Below are 17944 nucleotides of genomic sequence, written 5' to 3'. Positions count from 1 at the left end.
TTGTCTGATTGCTGTGGCTAGGACTTCCAGTACTATGTTGAAATAAAGTGGTAAGAGTAGACATTTTTGTTTTGTTCCTGATCTTAGAGGAAAAGCTCGCAGGTTTTCACTATTGAGTATGATGTTAGCCATGGATTTTTTATATATGGCCTTTATTATGTTGTGGTATGTGACCTCTAAACCTACTTTGTTGGATTTTCTCATTACAAATAGATGTTGCACTTTATCAAATGTTTTTTTTCTGAATCTATTGAAACAATCATATGGTTTGTATCCTTACTTTTGTTAATGTGATGTATCACATTGATTTGTAGATATTTAACCACCCTTGCATCCCTGGAATAAATCCCACTAGACAGTGGTGAATAATTTTTTAAATGTTTTGTTGGAATCAGTTTGCTTATATTTTTTGGAGATTTTTGCATTTACGTACATCAGGAATATTGGCCTGCAGTTGTCTTTCTTGGTGGTATCTTTATCCAATTTTGGTATTAGGATCATGCTGGCCTTGTAGAGTAAATTTGGAAGCTTTCCTTCCTCTTCTGTTTTTTGGAATAGTTTGAGAAGAATAGGTAATGTATTTTTAAGTGTTTGATAGAATTCACCTGTGAATCCATCTGATCTTAGACTTGTATTTGTTGGGAGTTTCTTGATTACTGTTTCAATGTTATTGCTTGTAGTTGGTCTGTTCAAATTTTCTTTTCTTCCTGATTTGGTTTTGGGTGATTATATGTTTCTAGGAATTTGTCCATTTCTTGGTTGTCCAATTTTTGACATAAATTTTTTCATAATATTCTCTTATAATTCTTTGTATTTTTGTAATGTTGATGAGTTCTTTTCCTTCATTTTTGATTGTATTGATTTGAGTCCTTTCCCTTTTTTTCTTGATGAGTCTGGCTAAAGTTTTATCAAGTTTTTTTTAATCTTTTCCAAGAAACATCTTCTGTTTTCATTCATCTTTTCTTTTTTTTTTACCTATATGCCTATGCATATCAATTACTTTTTGCTCTAATCTTTATTATTTCCTTCTTTTTACTGGCTATGGGCTTCATTTTCTCTTCTTTTTATTTTTTAAGCTCTTTTAGATGTAAGATTAGGTTGTTTATTTGAGATTTTTTCTTGTTTTTTTGAGGGAGGCATACATTGCTACTAAAGTTCCTCTTAGAATAGCTTTTGCTATATCCCAAAGATTTTGGACCATTGTGTTTTCATCTTCATTTGTCTCCATGTATTTTTTAAATTTCTCTTTAATTCCTTGGTTGACCCATTCATTATTTTAGTAACATGTTATTTAGCCTCCGTGTATTTGTATTCTTTCCAGATTATTTTTCCCTGTGGTTGATTTTGTTTCATATCATTGTAGTCAGAAGAGATGCATAATATCATTTCAATTTTTTGAATTTATTGAGATTTATTTTGTGACCTAGCATGTGATCTATGCTTGAGAATGTTCCATGTGCACTTGAAAAGAATGTGTATTCTGTTCTTTTTTGGATGGAATGTTATATATAATCTGTTGTATATATGGTCTAATATATCATTCAAAGCCACCATTTCCTTTTGATTTTCTGTCTGGATGATCTATCTTTTCACATAAGTGGATGTTAAAGTCCCCTACTATTATTATATCACCAAAAATTTCTTCCTTTATGCCTATTAATAGTTGCTATAGGTGCTCCCATGTTGGGCACATAGATATTTATAATTGTTATATTCTCATGTTGGATTGTTCCCTTTATCATTAAGTAGTGTCCTTCCTTGTCTCTTGATACAGTCTTTGTTCTGAAGTCTATTTTGTCCAATGGAAGTATTGCTACCTCAGCTATCTTTTCACTTCCATTTGCATGGTAAATGTCTTTCTATCCCTTTACTTTCAATCTCCATGTGTCTGTAGATCTGAAGTGAGTCTCTTATAGACAGCATATAAATGGGTCTTGGTTTTATCTATTTAGTTACCCTATGTCTTTTGATTGGAACATTCCTTCCATATGCATTTAAGGTAATTATTGATAGGTATGTACTCATTGCTATTTTGTTCTTTGTTTTATGCTTGGTTTTGTAGTTCTCCATTCCTTTCTTCTTTTGTCACTTCCCTTGTGATTTGATGGCTTTCTTTAAAGTTATGCTTGAATTCTTCTTTCTTTTTTGTGTGTATCTGATAGGTTTTTAAATTTTTGATTACCATTAGGTTTATATATAACATCTTATGTATATAGCAGACTATATTAGTTGATGGTCACTTGTGTTTGAAACCAATCTAAGAGGGGAGGAGCAAGATGGCGGAAGAGTAGGGTCTCCAAATCACCTGTCTCCACCAAACTACCTAGAAAACCTTCAAATTATCCTGAAAATCTATGAATTCGGCCTGAGATTTAAAGAGAGACCAGCTGGAATGCAACAGTGAGAAGAGTTCGCGCTTCTATCAAGGTAGGAAGACGGGGAAAAAGAAATAAAGGAACAAAGGCCTCCAAGGGGGAGGGGCCCCGCGAGGAGCCGGGCTGAGGCCGGGGCGAGTGTCCCCAGGACAGGAGAGCCCCGTCCCGGAGGAGCAGGAGCTGCACCGACCTTCCCGGGCGGAAAGGGGCTCCAGGGAGGTGGAGCAGGACCCAGGAGGGCGGGGATGCCCTCGGGTTCCCCGGGACAGTAACAGCAACTGCGCGCCCAGGAGAGTGCGCCAAGCTCCCTAAGGGCTGCAGCGCGCACGGCGGGACCGGAGCAGCTCGGGGGGCTCGGGCGGCGGCTCCGCGGAGGGGGTTGCGCGGCCCGGGAGCGCGAATCCACCAGTGCAGGCTCCGGAGCACAGGGCGCCGGGACACAGCCCAGGATCCGGCCTCCCCCGGGACAGGCAGAGACCGGGAGGGCCCAGGACAGCAAGGACGCTCCTGCCCCGAGCTGAGCAGATCAGCGGCCCCGCCCCGGAGCCTCCAGGCCCTGCAGAAGGAGTTCCTGCCGGAGCTGAATCCAGGTTTCCAGATCTGGCCCCGCCACTGGGGCTGTTCCTCCTGCGGCCTCACGGGGTAAACAACCCCCACTGAGCCCTGCACCAGGCAGGGGCACAGCAGCTCCCCCAACTGCTAACACCTGAAAATCAGCACAACAGGCCCCTCCCCCAGAACACCAGCTAGACGGACAACTTCCAGGAGAAGCCAAGGGACTTAAAGAACACAGAATCAGAAGATACTCCCCTGTGGTTCTTTTTTTTTTGTTTGTTTTTGTTTTTGTTTTTTGTTTTTTGTTTTGTTTTGTTTTGCTTTTTGATTTGTTTCCTTCCCCCACCCCCCTTTTTTTCTCCTTTCTTTTTCTTTCTTTTTCTTCTTTTTTTTCTTTCGTTTTTTTTTCTCTTCCCTTTTTTTTCTCTTTCTCTTTTCTTTCCTTCTTTCTCTCCTCTCTTTTTCTCTTTTTCCCAATACAACTTGCTTTTAGCCACTCTGCACTGAGCAAAATGACTAGAAGGAAAACCTCACCTCAAAAGAAAGAATCAGAAACAGTCCTCTCTCCCACAGAGTTACAAAATCTGGATTACAATTCAATGTCAGAAAGCCAATTCAGAAGCACTATTATACAGCTACTGGTGGCTCTAGAAAAAAGTATAAAGGACTCAAGAGACTTCATGACTGCAGAATTTAGAGCTAATCAGGCAGAAATTAAAAATCAATTGAATGAGATGCAATCCAAACTAGAAGTCCTAACGACGAGGGTTAACGAGGTGGAAGAACGAGTGAGTGACCTAGAAGACAAGTTGATAGCAAAGAGGGAAACTGAGGAAAAAAGAGACAAACAATTAAAAGACCATGAAGATAGATTAAGGGAAATAAACGACAGCCTGAGGAAGAAAAACCTACGTTTAATTGGGGTTCCCGAGGGCGCCGAAAGGGACAGAGGGCCAGAATATGTATTTGAACAAATTCTAGCTGAAAACTTTCCTAATCTGGGAAGGGAAACAGGCATTCAGATCCAGGAAATAGAGAGATCCCCCCCTAAAATCAATAAAAACCGTTCAACACCTCGACATTTAATTGTGAAGCTTGCAAATTCCAAAGATAAGGAGAAGATCCTTAAAGCAGCAAGAGACAAGAAATCCCTGACTTTTATGGGGAAGAGTATTAGGGTAACAGCAGACCTCTCCACAGAGACCTGGCAGGCCAGAAAGGGCTGGCAGGATATATTCAGGGTCCTAAATGAGAAGAACATGCAACCAAGAATACTTTATCCAGCAAGGCTCTCATTCAAAATGGAAGGAGAGATAAAGAGCTTCCAAGACAGGCAGCAACTAAAAGAATATGTGACCTCCAAACCAGCTCTGCAAGAAATTTTAAGGGGGACTCTTAAAATTCCCCTTTAAGAAGAAGTTCAGTGGAACAGTCCACAAAAACAAAGACTGAATAGATATCATGATGACACTAAACTCATATCTCTCAATAGTAACTCTGAATGTGAACGGGCTTAATGACCCCATCAAAAGGCGCAGGGTTTCAGACTGGATAAAAAAGCAGGACCCATCTATTTGCTGTCTACAAGAGACTCATTTTAGACAGAAGGACACCTACAGCCTGAAAATAAAAGGTTGGAGAACCATTTACCATTCGAATGGTCCTCAAAAGAAAGCAGGGGTAGCCATCCTTATATCAGATAAACTAAAATTTACCCCAAAGACTGTAGTGAGAGATGAAGAGGGACACTATATCATACTTAAAGGATCTATTCAACAAGAGGACTTAACAATCCTCAATATATATGCTCCGAATGTGGGAGCTGCCAAATATATAAATCAATTATTAACCAAAGTGAAGAAATACTTAGATAATAATACACTTATACTTGGTGACTTCAATCTAGCTCTTTCTATACTCGATAGGTCTTCTAAGCACAACATCCCCAAAGAAACGAGAGCTTTAAATGATACACTGGACCAGATGGATTTCACAGATATCTACAGAACTTTACATCCAAACTCAACTGAATACACATTCTTCTCAAGCGTACATGGAACTTTCTCCAGAATAGACCACATATTGGGACACAAATCGGGTCTGAACCGATACCAAAAGATTGGGATTGTCCCCTGCATATTCTCGGACCATAATGCCTTGAAATTAGAACTAAATCACAACAAGAAGTTTGGAAGGACCTCAAACACGTGGAGGTTAAGGACCATCCTGCTAAAAGATAAAAGGGTCAACCAGGAAATTAAGGAAGAATTAAAAAGATTCATGGAAACTAATGAGAATGAAGATACAACCGTTCAAAATCTTTGGGATGCAGCAAAAGCAGTCCTAAGGGGGAAATACATCGCAATACAAGCATCCATTCAAAAACTGGAAAGAACTCAAATACAAAAGCTAACCTTACACATAAAGGAGCTAGAGAAAAAACAGCAAATAGATCCTACACCCAAGAGAAGAAGGGAGTTAATAAAGATTCGAGCAGAACTCAACGAAATCGAGACCAGAAGAACTGTGGAACAGATCAACAGAACCAGGAGTTGGTTCTTTGAAAGAATTAATAAGATAGATAAACCATTAGCCAGCCTTATTAAAAAGAAGAGAGAGAAGACTCAAATTAATAAAATCATGAATGAGAAAGGAGAGATCACTACCAACACCAAGGAAATACAAACGATTTTAAAAACATACTATGAACAGCTATACGCCAATAAATTAGGCAATCTAGAAGAAATGGACGCATTCCTGGAAAGCCACAAACTACCAAAACTGGAACAGGAAGAAATAGAAAACCTGAACAGGCCAATAACCAGGGAGGAAATTGAAGCAGTCATCAAAAACCTCCCAAGACACAAGAGTCCAGGGCCAGATGGCTTCCCAGGGGAATTTTATCAAACGTTTAAAGAAGAAATCATACCTATTCTCCTAAAGCTGTTTGGAAAGATAGAAAGAGATGGAGTACTTCCAAATTCGTTCTATGAAGCCAGCATCACCTTAATTCCAAAGCCAGACAAAGACCCCACCAAAAAGGAGAATTACAGACCAATATCCCTGATGAACATGGATGCAAAAATTCTCAACAAGATACTGGCCAATAGGATCCAACAGTACATTAAGAAAATTATTCACCATGACCAAGTAGGATTTATCCCTGGGACACAAGGCTGGTTCAACACCCGTAAAACAATCAATGTGATTCATCATATCAGCAAGAGAAAAACCAAGAACCATATGATCCTCTCATTGGATGCAGAGAAAGCATTTGACAAAATACAGCATCCATTCCTGATCAAAACTCTTCAGAGTGTAGGGATAGAGGGAACATTCCTCGACATCTTAAAAGCCATCTATGAAAAGCCCACAGCAAATATCATTCTCAATGGGGAAGCACTAGGAGCCTTTCCCCTAAGATCAGGAGCAAGACAGGGATGTCCACTCTCACCACTGCTGTTCAACATAGTACTGGAAGTCCTAGCCTCAGCAATCAGACAACAAAAAGACATTAAAGGCATTCAAATTGGCAAAGAAGAAGTCAAACTCTCCCTCTTCGCCAATGACATGATACTCTACATAGAAAACCCAAAAGTCTCCACCACAAGATTGCTAGAACTCATACATCAATTCGGTAGCGTGGCAGGATACAAAATCAATGCCCAGAAGTCAGTGGCATTTCTATACACTAATAATGAGACTGAAGAAAGAGAAATTAAGGAGTCAATCCCATTTACAATTGCACCCAAAAGCATAAGATACCTAGGAATAAACCTAACCAAAGATGTAAAGGATCTATACCCTCAAAACTATAGAACACTTCTGAAAGAAATTGAGGAAGACACAAAGAGATGGAAAAATATTCCATGCTCATGGATTGGCAGAATTAATATTGTGAAAATGTCAATGTTACCCAGGGCAATATACACGTTTAATGCAATCCCTATCAAAATACCATGGACTTTCTTCAGAGAGTTAGAACAAATTATTTTAAGATTTGTGTGGAATCAGAAAAGACTCCGAATAGCCAGGGGAATTTTAAAAAAGAAAACCATATCTGGGGGCATCACAATGCCAGATTTCAGGTTGTACTACAAAGCTGTGGTCATCAAGACAGTGTGGTACTGGCACAAAAACAGACACATAGATCAGTGGAACAGAATAGAGAATCCAGAAGTGGACCCTGAACTTTATGGGCAACTAATATTCGATAAAGGAGGAAAGACTATCCATTGGAAGAAAGACAGTCTCTTCAATAAATGGTGCTGGGAAAATTGGACATCCACATGCAGAAGAATGAAACTAGACCACTCTCTTTCACCATACACAAAGATAAACTCAAAATGGATGAAAGATCTAAATGTGAGACAAGATTCCATCAAAATCCTAGAGAAGAACACAGGCAACACCCTTTTTGAACTCGGCCATAGTAACTTCTTGCAAGATACATCCATGAAGGCAAAAGAAACAAAAGCAAAAATGAACTATTGGGACTTCATCAAGATAAGAAGCTTTTGCACAGCAAAGGATACAGTCAACAAAACTCAAAGACAACCTACAGAATGGGAGAAGATATTTGCAAATGACATATCAGATAAAGGGCTAGTTTCCAAGATCTATAAAGAACTTATTAAACTCAACACCAAAGAAACAAACAATCCAATCATGAAATAGGCAAAAGACATGAACAGAAATCTCACAGAGGAAGACATAGACATGGCCAACATGCATATGAGAAAATGTTCTGCATCACTTGCCATCAGGGAAATACAAATCAAAACTACAGTGAGATACCACCTCACACCAGTGAGAATGGGGAAAATTAACAAGGCAGGAAACAACAAATGTTGGAGAGGATGCGGAGAAAAGGGAACCCTCTTACACTGTTGGTGGGAATGTGAACTGGTGCAGCCACTCTGGAAAACTGTGTGGAGGTTCCTCAAACAGTTAAAAATATACCTGCCCTACGACCCAGCAATTGCACTGTTGGGGATTTACCCCAAAGATACAAATGCAATGAAACGCCGGGACACCTGCACCCCGATGTTTATAGCAGCAATGGCCACGATAGCCAAACTGTGGAAGGAGCCTCGGTGTCCAACGAAAGATGAATGGATAAAGAAGATGTGGTTTATGTATACAATGGAATATTACTCAGCTATTAGAAATGACAAATACCCACCATTTGCTTCAACGTGGATGGAACTGGAGGGTATTATGCTGAGTGAAGTAAGTCAGTCGGAGAAGGACAAACATTATATGTTCTCATTCATTTGGGGAATATAAATAATAGTGAAAGGGAATATAAGGGAGGGGAGAAGAAATGTGTGGGAAATATCAGAAAGGGAGACAGAACGTAAAGACTGCTAACTCTGGGAAACGAACTAGGGGTGGTAGAAGGGGAGGAGGGCGGGGGGTGGGAGTGAATGGGTGACGGGCACTGGGTGTTATTCTGTATGTTAGTAAATTGAACACCAATAAAAAATAAATTAAAAAAAAAAAGAAACCAATCTAAAAGCACTAAATGTTTACTTCCCACACACACATTTTATGCATATGATGTCATAATATTACACATCCTTTTATTTTGTGAATCTCTTGACTGATTTTTATCGATATAATTGATTTTACTGCTTTTGTGTTTTAACCTTCATGCTGGTTTATAGGTAATTAATCTATTACTTTTATTATTACCTTTTTTATATGTTCATATTTACCTGTGAAATTTTTTCCTTTCCTAATTTTCTTACTCCTGATTATGGCCGTTTATTTCCCTTTAATATTTCTTATAAGGGTATTTTAATGATGGTGAACTTTTTGTTTCTCCAAGAAACTGTCTCTTCTTCTGTTCTGAATGACAGACATGGTAGGGTAGAGTATTCTTAGCTATAAGTTTCTAATCTTTCAGCACCTTGAATATATCATGCCACTTTTCTGCAAAATTTATGCTGAAAAATCAGCTCATAGACTTATAGAGTTTCCCTTTTATATAAATGTTTTATTTTCTCTTACTGCTTTTAAAGTTCTCTATCACTATTTTTTGCTATCGTAATTATTTTTAAAAATTTTATGTCTTTGTTTAAAGTTTTTATTTAAATTCTAGTTAGTTAACATATAGTATAATATTGGTCTCAGGAGTAGAATTTTAGTAATTCAGCACTTACTTATAATACTCAGTGTTCAGCACTTATAATACTCAGTGCTCAGCACAGCATGTGCCCTTCTTAATACCCATCACCCACTTAACCCTTCTCTATCTACCTTCGTCCACCAACCCTCAGTTTGTTCTTTATAGTTAAGAGTCTCTTATGGTTTGTTTTTATTTTCCCCCTTCCTTTATGTTTGTCTGTTTTGTTTCTTAAATTCTACATATGAATGAAATCATATGATATGTGCCTTTTTCTGACTTGTTTTGCCTAGCACAATACACTCTAGCTCCATCCATGTCATTGCAAATGGTAAGATTTCATTCTTTTTGATGGCTGAGTAATATTCCAGTGTGTGTGTGTGTGTGTACCACCTCTTCTTTATCCATTCATCAGTCAATGGACATTTAGGCTTTTTTCATAATTTGGCTATTGTTCATAATGGTGCTATAAACATCAGGATACATGGGTCCCTTCAAATCGGTATTTTTGTATCCTTTGTGTAAATACATAGTGGTACAATTGCTGGATCATAGAGTAGTTCTGTTTTTAATTTTTTTAAGATTTTATTTCTTTATTCATGAGAGACCCACAGAGAGAGGCAGAGACATAGAGAAAGAAGCAGGCTCCTCGCAGGGAGCACAATGTGGGACTCGATCCCTGGACCTGGGATCACACCCTGAGCCAAAGGTAGATGCTCAAGTCCTGAGCCACCGAGGCATCCCTATTTTTAATCTTTTGAGGAACCCCCATACTGTTTTCTAGAGTGGCTGCCATATTAATTATGTGTCTTGGTGTGGGCCTTCTTGGAGTCATTTGTTGAGGGCTCTCTGTGCTTCCTGAATCTGGATGTCTGTTTTCATAGAAATTGTCTGCTATTATTTCTTCAAATAAGTTTTCAGCCATTTTCTCTCTCTTCAGTTGGAATCCCCATAATATGAATGTTATTATTATGCTTAATGATGTGCAGAGTTATCTTAACCTATTTTCATTTTTTACTCTATTTTCTTTTTGTTGTTCAGCTTGGTTGCTTTTCATTGTCCTGTCTTTCAGATCACTGATCTGTTCTACATCCTTTAATCTACCACTGCTATCCTCTAGTGTATTCTTAATTTCAGTTATTGAGCTCTTCTTCCCTGACTGGTTCCCTTTTATATTTTATATCTCTTTTTTGAAGGTCTCACTGAGATCCTCCAATCTTCTCAGGTCTAGTGAGTATCTTTATGGACATTACTTTGAATTCTTTATCAGGCATATTGCTCTTCTCTACTTCATTGAGTTCTTTTGCTGTAGTTTTGTCCTGTTCTTTCATTTAGGATATATTTTCCTGTGTCCTCATTTTGCCTAACCCTCTATGAATTTGTTTCTATGTATTAGGGAAGTAGGAAAGTAGGAAAAATGGAAGAAAAGAAGGAAGAAGGAAGGAAGGAAGGAAGGATGGAAGGAAGGAAAGAAGGAAAGAAGAAAAGAAGAAAAGGAAGGGAAGGGAAAGGGAAGGAAAAGGGAAGAGGAAGGGAAAGGAGAAAGACATGGCCTTATAAAGAAGTTCTGTGGTGCCCTGTAGCATAATATACCCTGTTCACCAGAGCCAGGCTCTCCAGGGCTATCTCCTTATGTGGGCTGCATGCATTCTACTGCTGTAACTGAGCTACATTTTCCTTCAGTCCAGTTGGCTTCAATGGCCCAGTTTGACTGTTGTGAGCACTCTGGGCAGGATTTGGTACCTGTGCTCTTAAGAGGCTTGTCTGAGGCCACCACAGGCCAGATACCCACCTCAACCCATCTGCATTTGTGCCAAACTGGAGGGTTCTATCCCTGTGCTACTCCAAAGAGGCTTTTGTTGGTGGACATAACCAACAGTCAGACAAGATTCCTGCCCCCAGTTCATATGCTGGAGCTGTAGTCAAACTGAACTGCAGGGCACTTTCCCTGTGCTGCCCTCTGAGAGGCTTTCACTGATGGGCAGAGCTGTCAGTTAGACCAGGTGCCTATCCCTAGTCCATCTGTAAGGTGTAGTTGCACTGATCAGCAGGATGATGTCTTTGTGCTGTCTCCTATAAGGTTTGGCTGCTGGGACTGTGCGTGCACGGTCTGTGTTATTTTTCCTCTCCCCAGGCAGGAGTCTCTGGAGTGGTGCCAGGTCCCCACCAGGGTTGTTTGTAGGCTATATCAGGGCAGGAGCCACTTTGGAAGGATGCCTGATAAGTGGGACAGTTGGATGGGGCAGATCCACAGGGGAATGTAGGAGTGGGGCATCCAGTGCTAACAAGATAGAGCAGGAGTGTTCTGGCTCATTTCTGCATGTGTGTGGCTATATAGGCTAGATGGGGGAAAGAGAAATGGTACCTGCTAGCACCTTTGTTCTTCAAAAAGTTTCCTAAAGATTTCTGCCCCTCCAGAACATATTATGAAATTAGTAAATAAACCTCCTTGATATATATCCCAGATGTATTTCAAACTGCTGCTTCTATGCTGTGTCTCAGCCAGATTATTTATTATGCCAGCTTTTTGAGTATGGGGACTGTTTCATATCACCCTCCAGCTCTCATGAAGCAAAAGCCACTGTTTTTCAAGCCAGAGTTAATCCCCACTGATTGTAAAAATTCACAAAGTTAAGCCCCATTGGTTTTCTTTTTTTTTTTTTTTTTTATTTGTGATAGTCACAGAGAGAGAGAATGAGGCAGAGACACAGGCAGAGGGAGAAGCAGGCTCCATGCACCGGGAGCCCGACGTGGGATTCGATCCCGGGTCTCCAGGATCGCGCCCTGGGCCAAAGGCAGGCGCCAAACCGCTGCGCCACCCAGGGATCCCCCCATTGGTTTTCAAAGCCAAATGTTATGGGAACTTGCTTTCCCAGTGTGGATCCCCTGAGCCTGAGGTGCCTGGTATGGTGTTTAATCTTCTCATTTCTCAGTGCTTGTGGTGTCCCTCTCATTTGTTATTAGTCTCATGGGTGGTTTGGCTCCCAACTGTGTCTTTGTTTCTTCTACCTTTTCGATGTGGCCTCTACTCTAAGATTAACTGTGGAGTTTGTTCTGCTAGTCTTCCGGTAATTTAAATAATTAGTTGTACAGATGTACAGATGTAGCTGTTATTTCAGTGTGCCTGTGGGATAGGGTGAGGTCAGGATCTCCCTACTCCACCATTTTCCTGTCTCTTGTCTTTTTGATGATAGGTATTCTAACAGGCATGAAGTGATAACTCATTATGGTTTTTTATTTGAATTTTCTAATAGTGATTTTGAAAATTTTTTCATGTACTTGTTAGCCATCTATCTATATCTTCTTTGGGAAAATATCTACTCAGGTCTTTTGTCCATTTTTTACAAAAATTTATTTATTTTAGAGAGAGTGCTTGCTTGGGGAAGGGCAGAAAGAGAGGGGGAGAGAGAATTTTAAGCAGATTCCCCACTAAGTGTGGAGTTCCAAATGGGATTTTATCTCATGACCCTGAAGTCATGACCTGAGCCAAAATCAAGAATCAGATACTGAACCAACTGAGCTACCCAGATGCCCCTTTTGTCCAAATTTAAATTGGATTATTGTTATTTTGCTGTTGGTTTGTATGAATTTATTTTTTGGATATTAACCCCTTATCAGATATATGGTTTGCAATTTTTTTTACAGTTCCATAGGTTGTCTTTTCACCCTATTGATGGTTTCCTTTGCTGTGCAAGAGATTTTCAATTTGATGTAATCACCCTCATTTATTTTTGGTTATGTCACTTTTGCTTTCTTTGGTGTCATATCCGAAAAATTACCAAGACCCATGTCAAGGAGTTTTTTCCTATATTTTCTTCTAGGATTTTCATGGTTTCACTTCTTACATTTAAATCTTTAATCCATTTTGAGTTACTTTTTTGTGAGTGGTATAAGATAGCAATCTTGTTTCATTCTTTTACATGCAAATATCCAATTTCCCCACATTTTTTTAAAAAGATATTTATTTATTTAATTTACTTATTCATGAGAGACACACAGAGAGGGAGAGACATAGGGAGAGGAAGAAGCAGGCTCCTCTTTGGGGGAGCCCAATGTGGGACTCAATCCTGGGACCCTGGGATCACACCCTGAGCTGAAGGCAGATGCTCAACCACTGAGCTACCCAGGCGTCTCTCCTCACACTCTTTATTGAAGAGACTCTTTCCTCCAGAGAGTATTCTTGACTCCTTTCTCAAATATAATTGATTTTATATGCTTGGTTTTGTTTCTGGGCTTTTAATTATTTTCCATTGGTCTATTTCTTTGTTTATGCCAGTAACATACTGTTTTGATTACTATAGCTTTATAGTATACCTTGAAATAAAATAGTGTGATGCCTCCCACTCTGTTCTTTTTCAGGCTTGCTTTGGCTATTCAGTGTCTTTTGTGGTTCCATATAAATTTTAGGATTCTTCCTTGTACATCTATTGAAAAATCTCATTAGAGTATTTATAATGAAAAATAAAAATAATATTAATAATGATTGCATTGAATCTATCAATGGTTTTTGGTAGTATATGATTTTAACATATTCTTTCAATCCATAAACATGGGATATCTTTGCATTTATTTGTGCCTTTGATTTCTTTCATCAGTCTTTTTTTTTCTTTTATTCTTATCTATGATAGTCACACAGAGAGAGAGAGAGAGAGAGAGGCAGAGACACAGGCAGAGGGAGAAGCAGGCTCCATGCACCGGGAGCCCGACGTGGGATTCGATCCCGGGTCTCCAGGATCGCGCCCTGGGCCAAAGGCAGGCGCCAAACCGCTGCACCACCCAGGGATCCCTCTTTCATCAGTCTTATAGTTTTAAGAATAGTGATATTTCACCTCCGTGGTTTTTTTTTCTTGTTTTTTTTTAATTTTTATTTATTTATGATAGTCACACACACACACACACAGAGAGGCAGAGTCACAGGCAGAGGGAGAAGCAGGCCCCATGCACCGGGAGCCCGACGTGGGACTCGATCCCAGGTCTCCAGGATCGCGCCCTGGGCCAAAGGCAGGCGCCAAACCGCTGCGCCACCCAGGGATCCCTCACCTCCGTGGTTAAGTTTATACCTCAGTATTTTATTCTTTTTAGTGTTATTGTAAATGGGGTCATTTTTTATATTTCTTTCTCAGATAATTCAGTTAGTGTATTGAAATGTTACTCATTTTGCATGTTAATTTTTATCCTGCAACTTTACTGAATTAGTTGATTAGATCTAACCATTTTTTTTTCTGAAGTAGGATTTTCTATATATAATCATGCCATCTGCAAATAGAGGCAGTTTTACTTTTTCCTTTTCAATTCTGATGCCTTTTATTTTTCTCTTACCCGATTGCTCTGGCAAGGACTACCAATACTATGTTGAATAAGAGCAGTGAGAGTGCATACCCTATCTCTTTCTTGATCTTAAAGGAAAAAAAAATTCAACCTTTTACTGTTGAGTATGATGTTATCTGTGGGCTTATCATTTATGACCTTTATCATATTGAGGTATGTTCTTTCTATACCTAATTAGTTATTACCATGAATGGCTGCTAAATTTTATCAAATCCTTTTTCTACTTCTGAGATGATAATAAGATTTTTTTCTTTCACTCTATTAATGTGCTGTATTACATTAGTTGATTTGTGTATGTTGAAACATCCTTGCATCCTAGGTATAAATTCCATTGAATGATTCTTTTAATGTGTTGCTGAATTTATTTTTCTAGTATTTTATTGAGAATTTTTGCATCTATATTTATCAGGGATATTTATCTATAGTTTTCTAGTAGTGTCATTTCATCGCTTTGGTATCAGGTAATGCTGGCCACATAAAATAAGTTTGAGAGTGCTTCTCCCTCTTTCATTTTTTTTTGGAGAAGTTTGAAAAGGATTAGCATTAATTTTTAAATGTCTGGGAAATTCATCAGTGAAGCCATTTGGTCCTTGCCTTATCTTCATTGAGGAATTTTTGATTACTGAGTCAATCTCCTTACTAGTAATTAATATATTAATACTTTGTTTCTTCTTGAGTCAGTCTTTGTATATTCCAGTATGTATTCAGTAGATTCTATGTTTCTAAGAATTTTCTATGTTCTTTAGGCTGTCCAGTTTTTTGGTACATAGTTTATACTATTCTCTTAGGATCCTATGTATTTATGGGGTACGTTCATATGTAATTTATGGGATATTGTTCATATGTAATTCTGGTGATTTGGGTCTTCTCTTTTTATCTTGGTTAGTCTAGCTAAAGTTTTGTCACTTTGATATTTCAGAGAACCAACTCAAAGTTTAGTTAATATTACCTATTGTCTTCCTGTTCTCAATTTTCTTTCTTTCTTTTTTAAGTTTTTATTTATACAAATTCCGCTCAGTTAAAATACAGTATCATATCTGTTTCAGGAGTACAGTATAATAATTCAACACTTTCCATATAATACCCAGTGCTTATCACAAGTGCACTCCTTAATTCCCATCGTCTATTTAACCCATCTCCCCACCAACTTCACTTCTGGTAACTATCAGTTTGTTCTCCATAGTTAAGAATCTGTTTCTTGGTTTGTCTCTGTCTCTGTCTCTCTCTGTTCTTCCTCTTTGTTCATTTTATTCATTCCTAAATTCCACATATGAATGAAATCATATGGAATTTGTCTTTCTCTGACTGACTTATTTTGCTTAGCATTATGCTATTTAGCTCTGTCCATATCATTGCATATGGCAAGGTTTCATTCTTTTTTTTTTTTAGAAAGGGAGAGAGTGCGAGTGAGAGTGGGTGGGGGGGAGGGGCAATGGAAGAGGGAGAGATCCCAAGCAGGCTCCACACTCAGCATGGAATCCAATGTAGGCTCCATCTCACAACCCTGAGATCATGACCTGAGCTGAAACCAAGAGTCAGATGCTTAACTGACTGTACTGCCCAAGTACCCCATACTAAACGTCCTTAAAAGATTATTATTTTTTGTCTGATATTTTTACAGATCTCTGTATTCTTAAGGTTAGTTATTAGAGCTTTACCAATTTCTTTTGGTGGCACCATATTTACCTGCTTTTTCATGACCCTTGATTCCTTGTACTGATATCTGCACATTTGAATAAGTGGTCTCCTCAGGGATCCCTGGGTGGCGCAGCGGTTTGGCGCCTGCCTTTGGCCCAGGGCGCGATCCTGGAGACCCAGGATCGAATCCCACATCGGGCTCCCGGTCCATGGAGCCTGCTTCTCCCTCTGCCTGTGTCTCTGCCTCTCTCTCTCTCTGTGTGTGTGACTATCACAAATAATAAATAAAAATAAAAAAAAAAAAGTGGTCTCCTCATAGGACTTTTTATGTTTGCTTTGGCAGATGTAGTTCTTTGCCAGGCAGCTCAGATTCAGTTTCTGGATTTATCTTCCAGTAATGTCCTTGGGCTGGTGAGGCCTGCCATTAGGGTCTATTTTGGGGTGAGGAAACCATTTGAACTCTGAGGTGAGGGGTGGGTGGTGTGCCTCTGGCTGAGACCAGCTGGATAAAACTGCTGACTTGGTTCCTTACCCAAGTGAGTCTGTAGGATGGGCTCTGTGGTTTCCTAGAATCTCTGAGCAGAGTTACTAGATGTTCAGCACTGGGTGCTATATTCAGTAGCAGGTGGGGCTATGAATTAGTTTTTCTGACCTGGTAGAACAACAGGACAGGACCTAGGGCCTGCATGGCTCATTATTTGGGGATCCAAATCAGACCAAGGTGTGCACTGAATTTCCTGGTCATGTAAGGCCACTGCTTTTGCTCTGGAGATAGGGAAGGCCATGGGCTGTGCTTTCTGTTCAGGTGCCGCTGTATGTAGGGCTATTGAATAGGCTATGCAGCTTCTGTGCTTTGGTAAGTTTCCCTAATCAAGCAGGCTACACGTTAATTATTCTAACTTGGGTTCAGTGGGAGAAGCAGCTCTAAAACCAGTAGAGCTCTTTATTTGTTGTCTGAACTCAAGCCTACCCACATTCCAAATTCCCTGGCTGAATAGGGCCTCTGGATTTGCCCTGCAAACTATGATCTCTGCCTGCCCTTCTCTCAGCTTGAGAACTGCTGGGCTTCACAGCTTCTAGGTGGTTTTAAACAGCCCTTCTGGTCAGATGGGGCTTTCTATGGCAGGTAGGACTATGTCTTAGCCCCCTTACCTGGATAGGAGAGGGGAGCGGCTGCTCTAGACTACCTCAATTTCCCAAGAAGGCTTTGATTGGAAGAGGCTGGGAGCTATCCTCGGCCATTTCTATTACTTAATACCACTGCCCATGTGTAACATTGCAGTTCTTTATGTGTGGCATTCCTTTGCTCTGGGGACGATCTACTCCACCTGCTCACCTCTTGGCTCAGGCAACTCTGGGCTTCACATAGTCTGGGAGTTCTCACCAGTCCTTCCAGTTGGGTGGAACTGGAAAGCACTTTCCACAGTGGGCAGGGTTATTGCTCAGCACCTGGCCAGGCTGTGGGAAAACTAAGCTGTAGTGCCACCAAAACTCCTTGGATCCACCAAGGATCCAAATCAGATAGATCTGCACCCACACTGAGTTCCTAGGGCAGACTATGTCCCCAACTTGGTGCTGTACATGAGTAAAGTCACTGGTTGGTATTACTACCTGTGACCTGCTGGGACAAACTCAGTCTGCTCGTTATTACAGGCCCCTCCTTGTTCTCCCTCACCGTCAGATTCCCAGTGGTTGGTTCATGCAAATTCCCCTGCAATCCTCATGGTGTGAGACCAGAGTAGGGGATCCCACAAAGCTGGGGAAGGCTGGTTGTCCCCCATGGGTTCTCTTTTCCCAATGAAGGAACTGGAGGCTCAGGTGAGACCTCTTTGTATAGAGATGGATTGTCCTGGGTGAGGGGCAGTGTGCAGTTAACGTGTAGTCTTACCCTTCCAATGTTATCTGTCTTGGCCTCTGT

Source organism: Canis lupus, chromosome X, assembly GCF_048164855.1.
Source record: "Canis lupus baileyi chromosome X, mCanLup2.hap1, whole genome shotgun sequence".
Classification (NCBI taxonomy): Eukaryota; Metazoa; Chordata; class Mammalia; order Carnivora; family Canidae; genus Canis; species Canis lupus.
The sequence above is the reverse complement of the archived record's forward strand: the minus strand, read 5'-3'. Positions refer to the sequence as shown.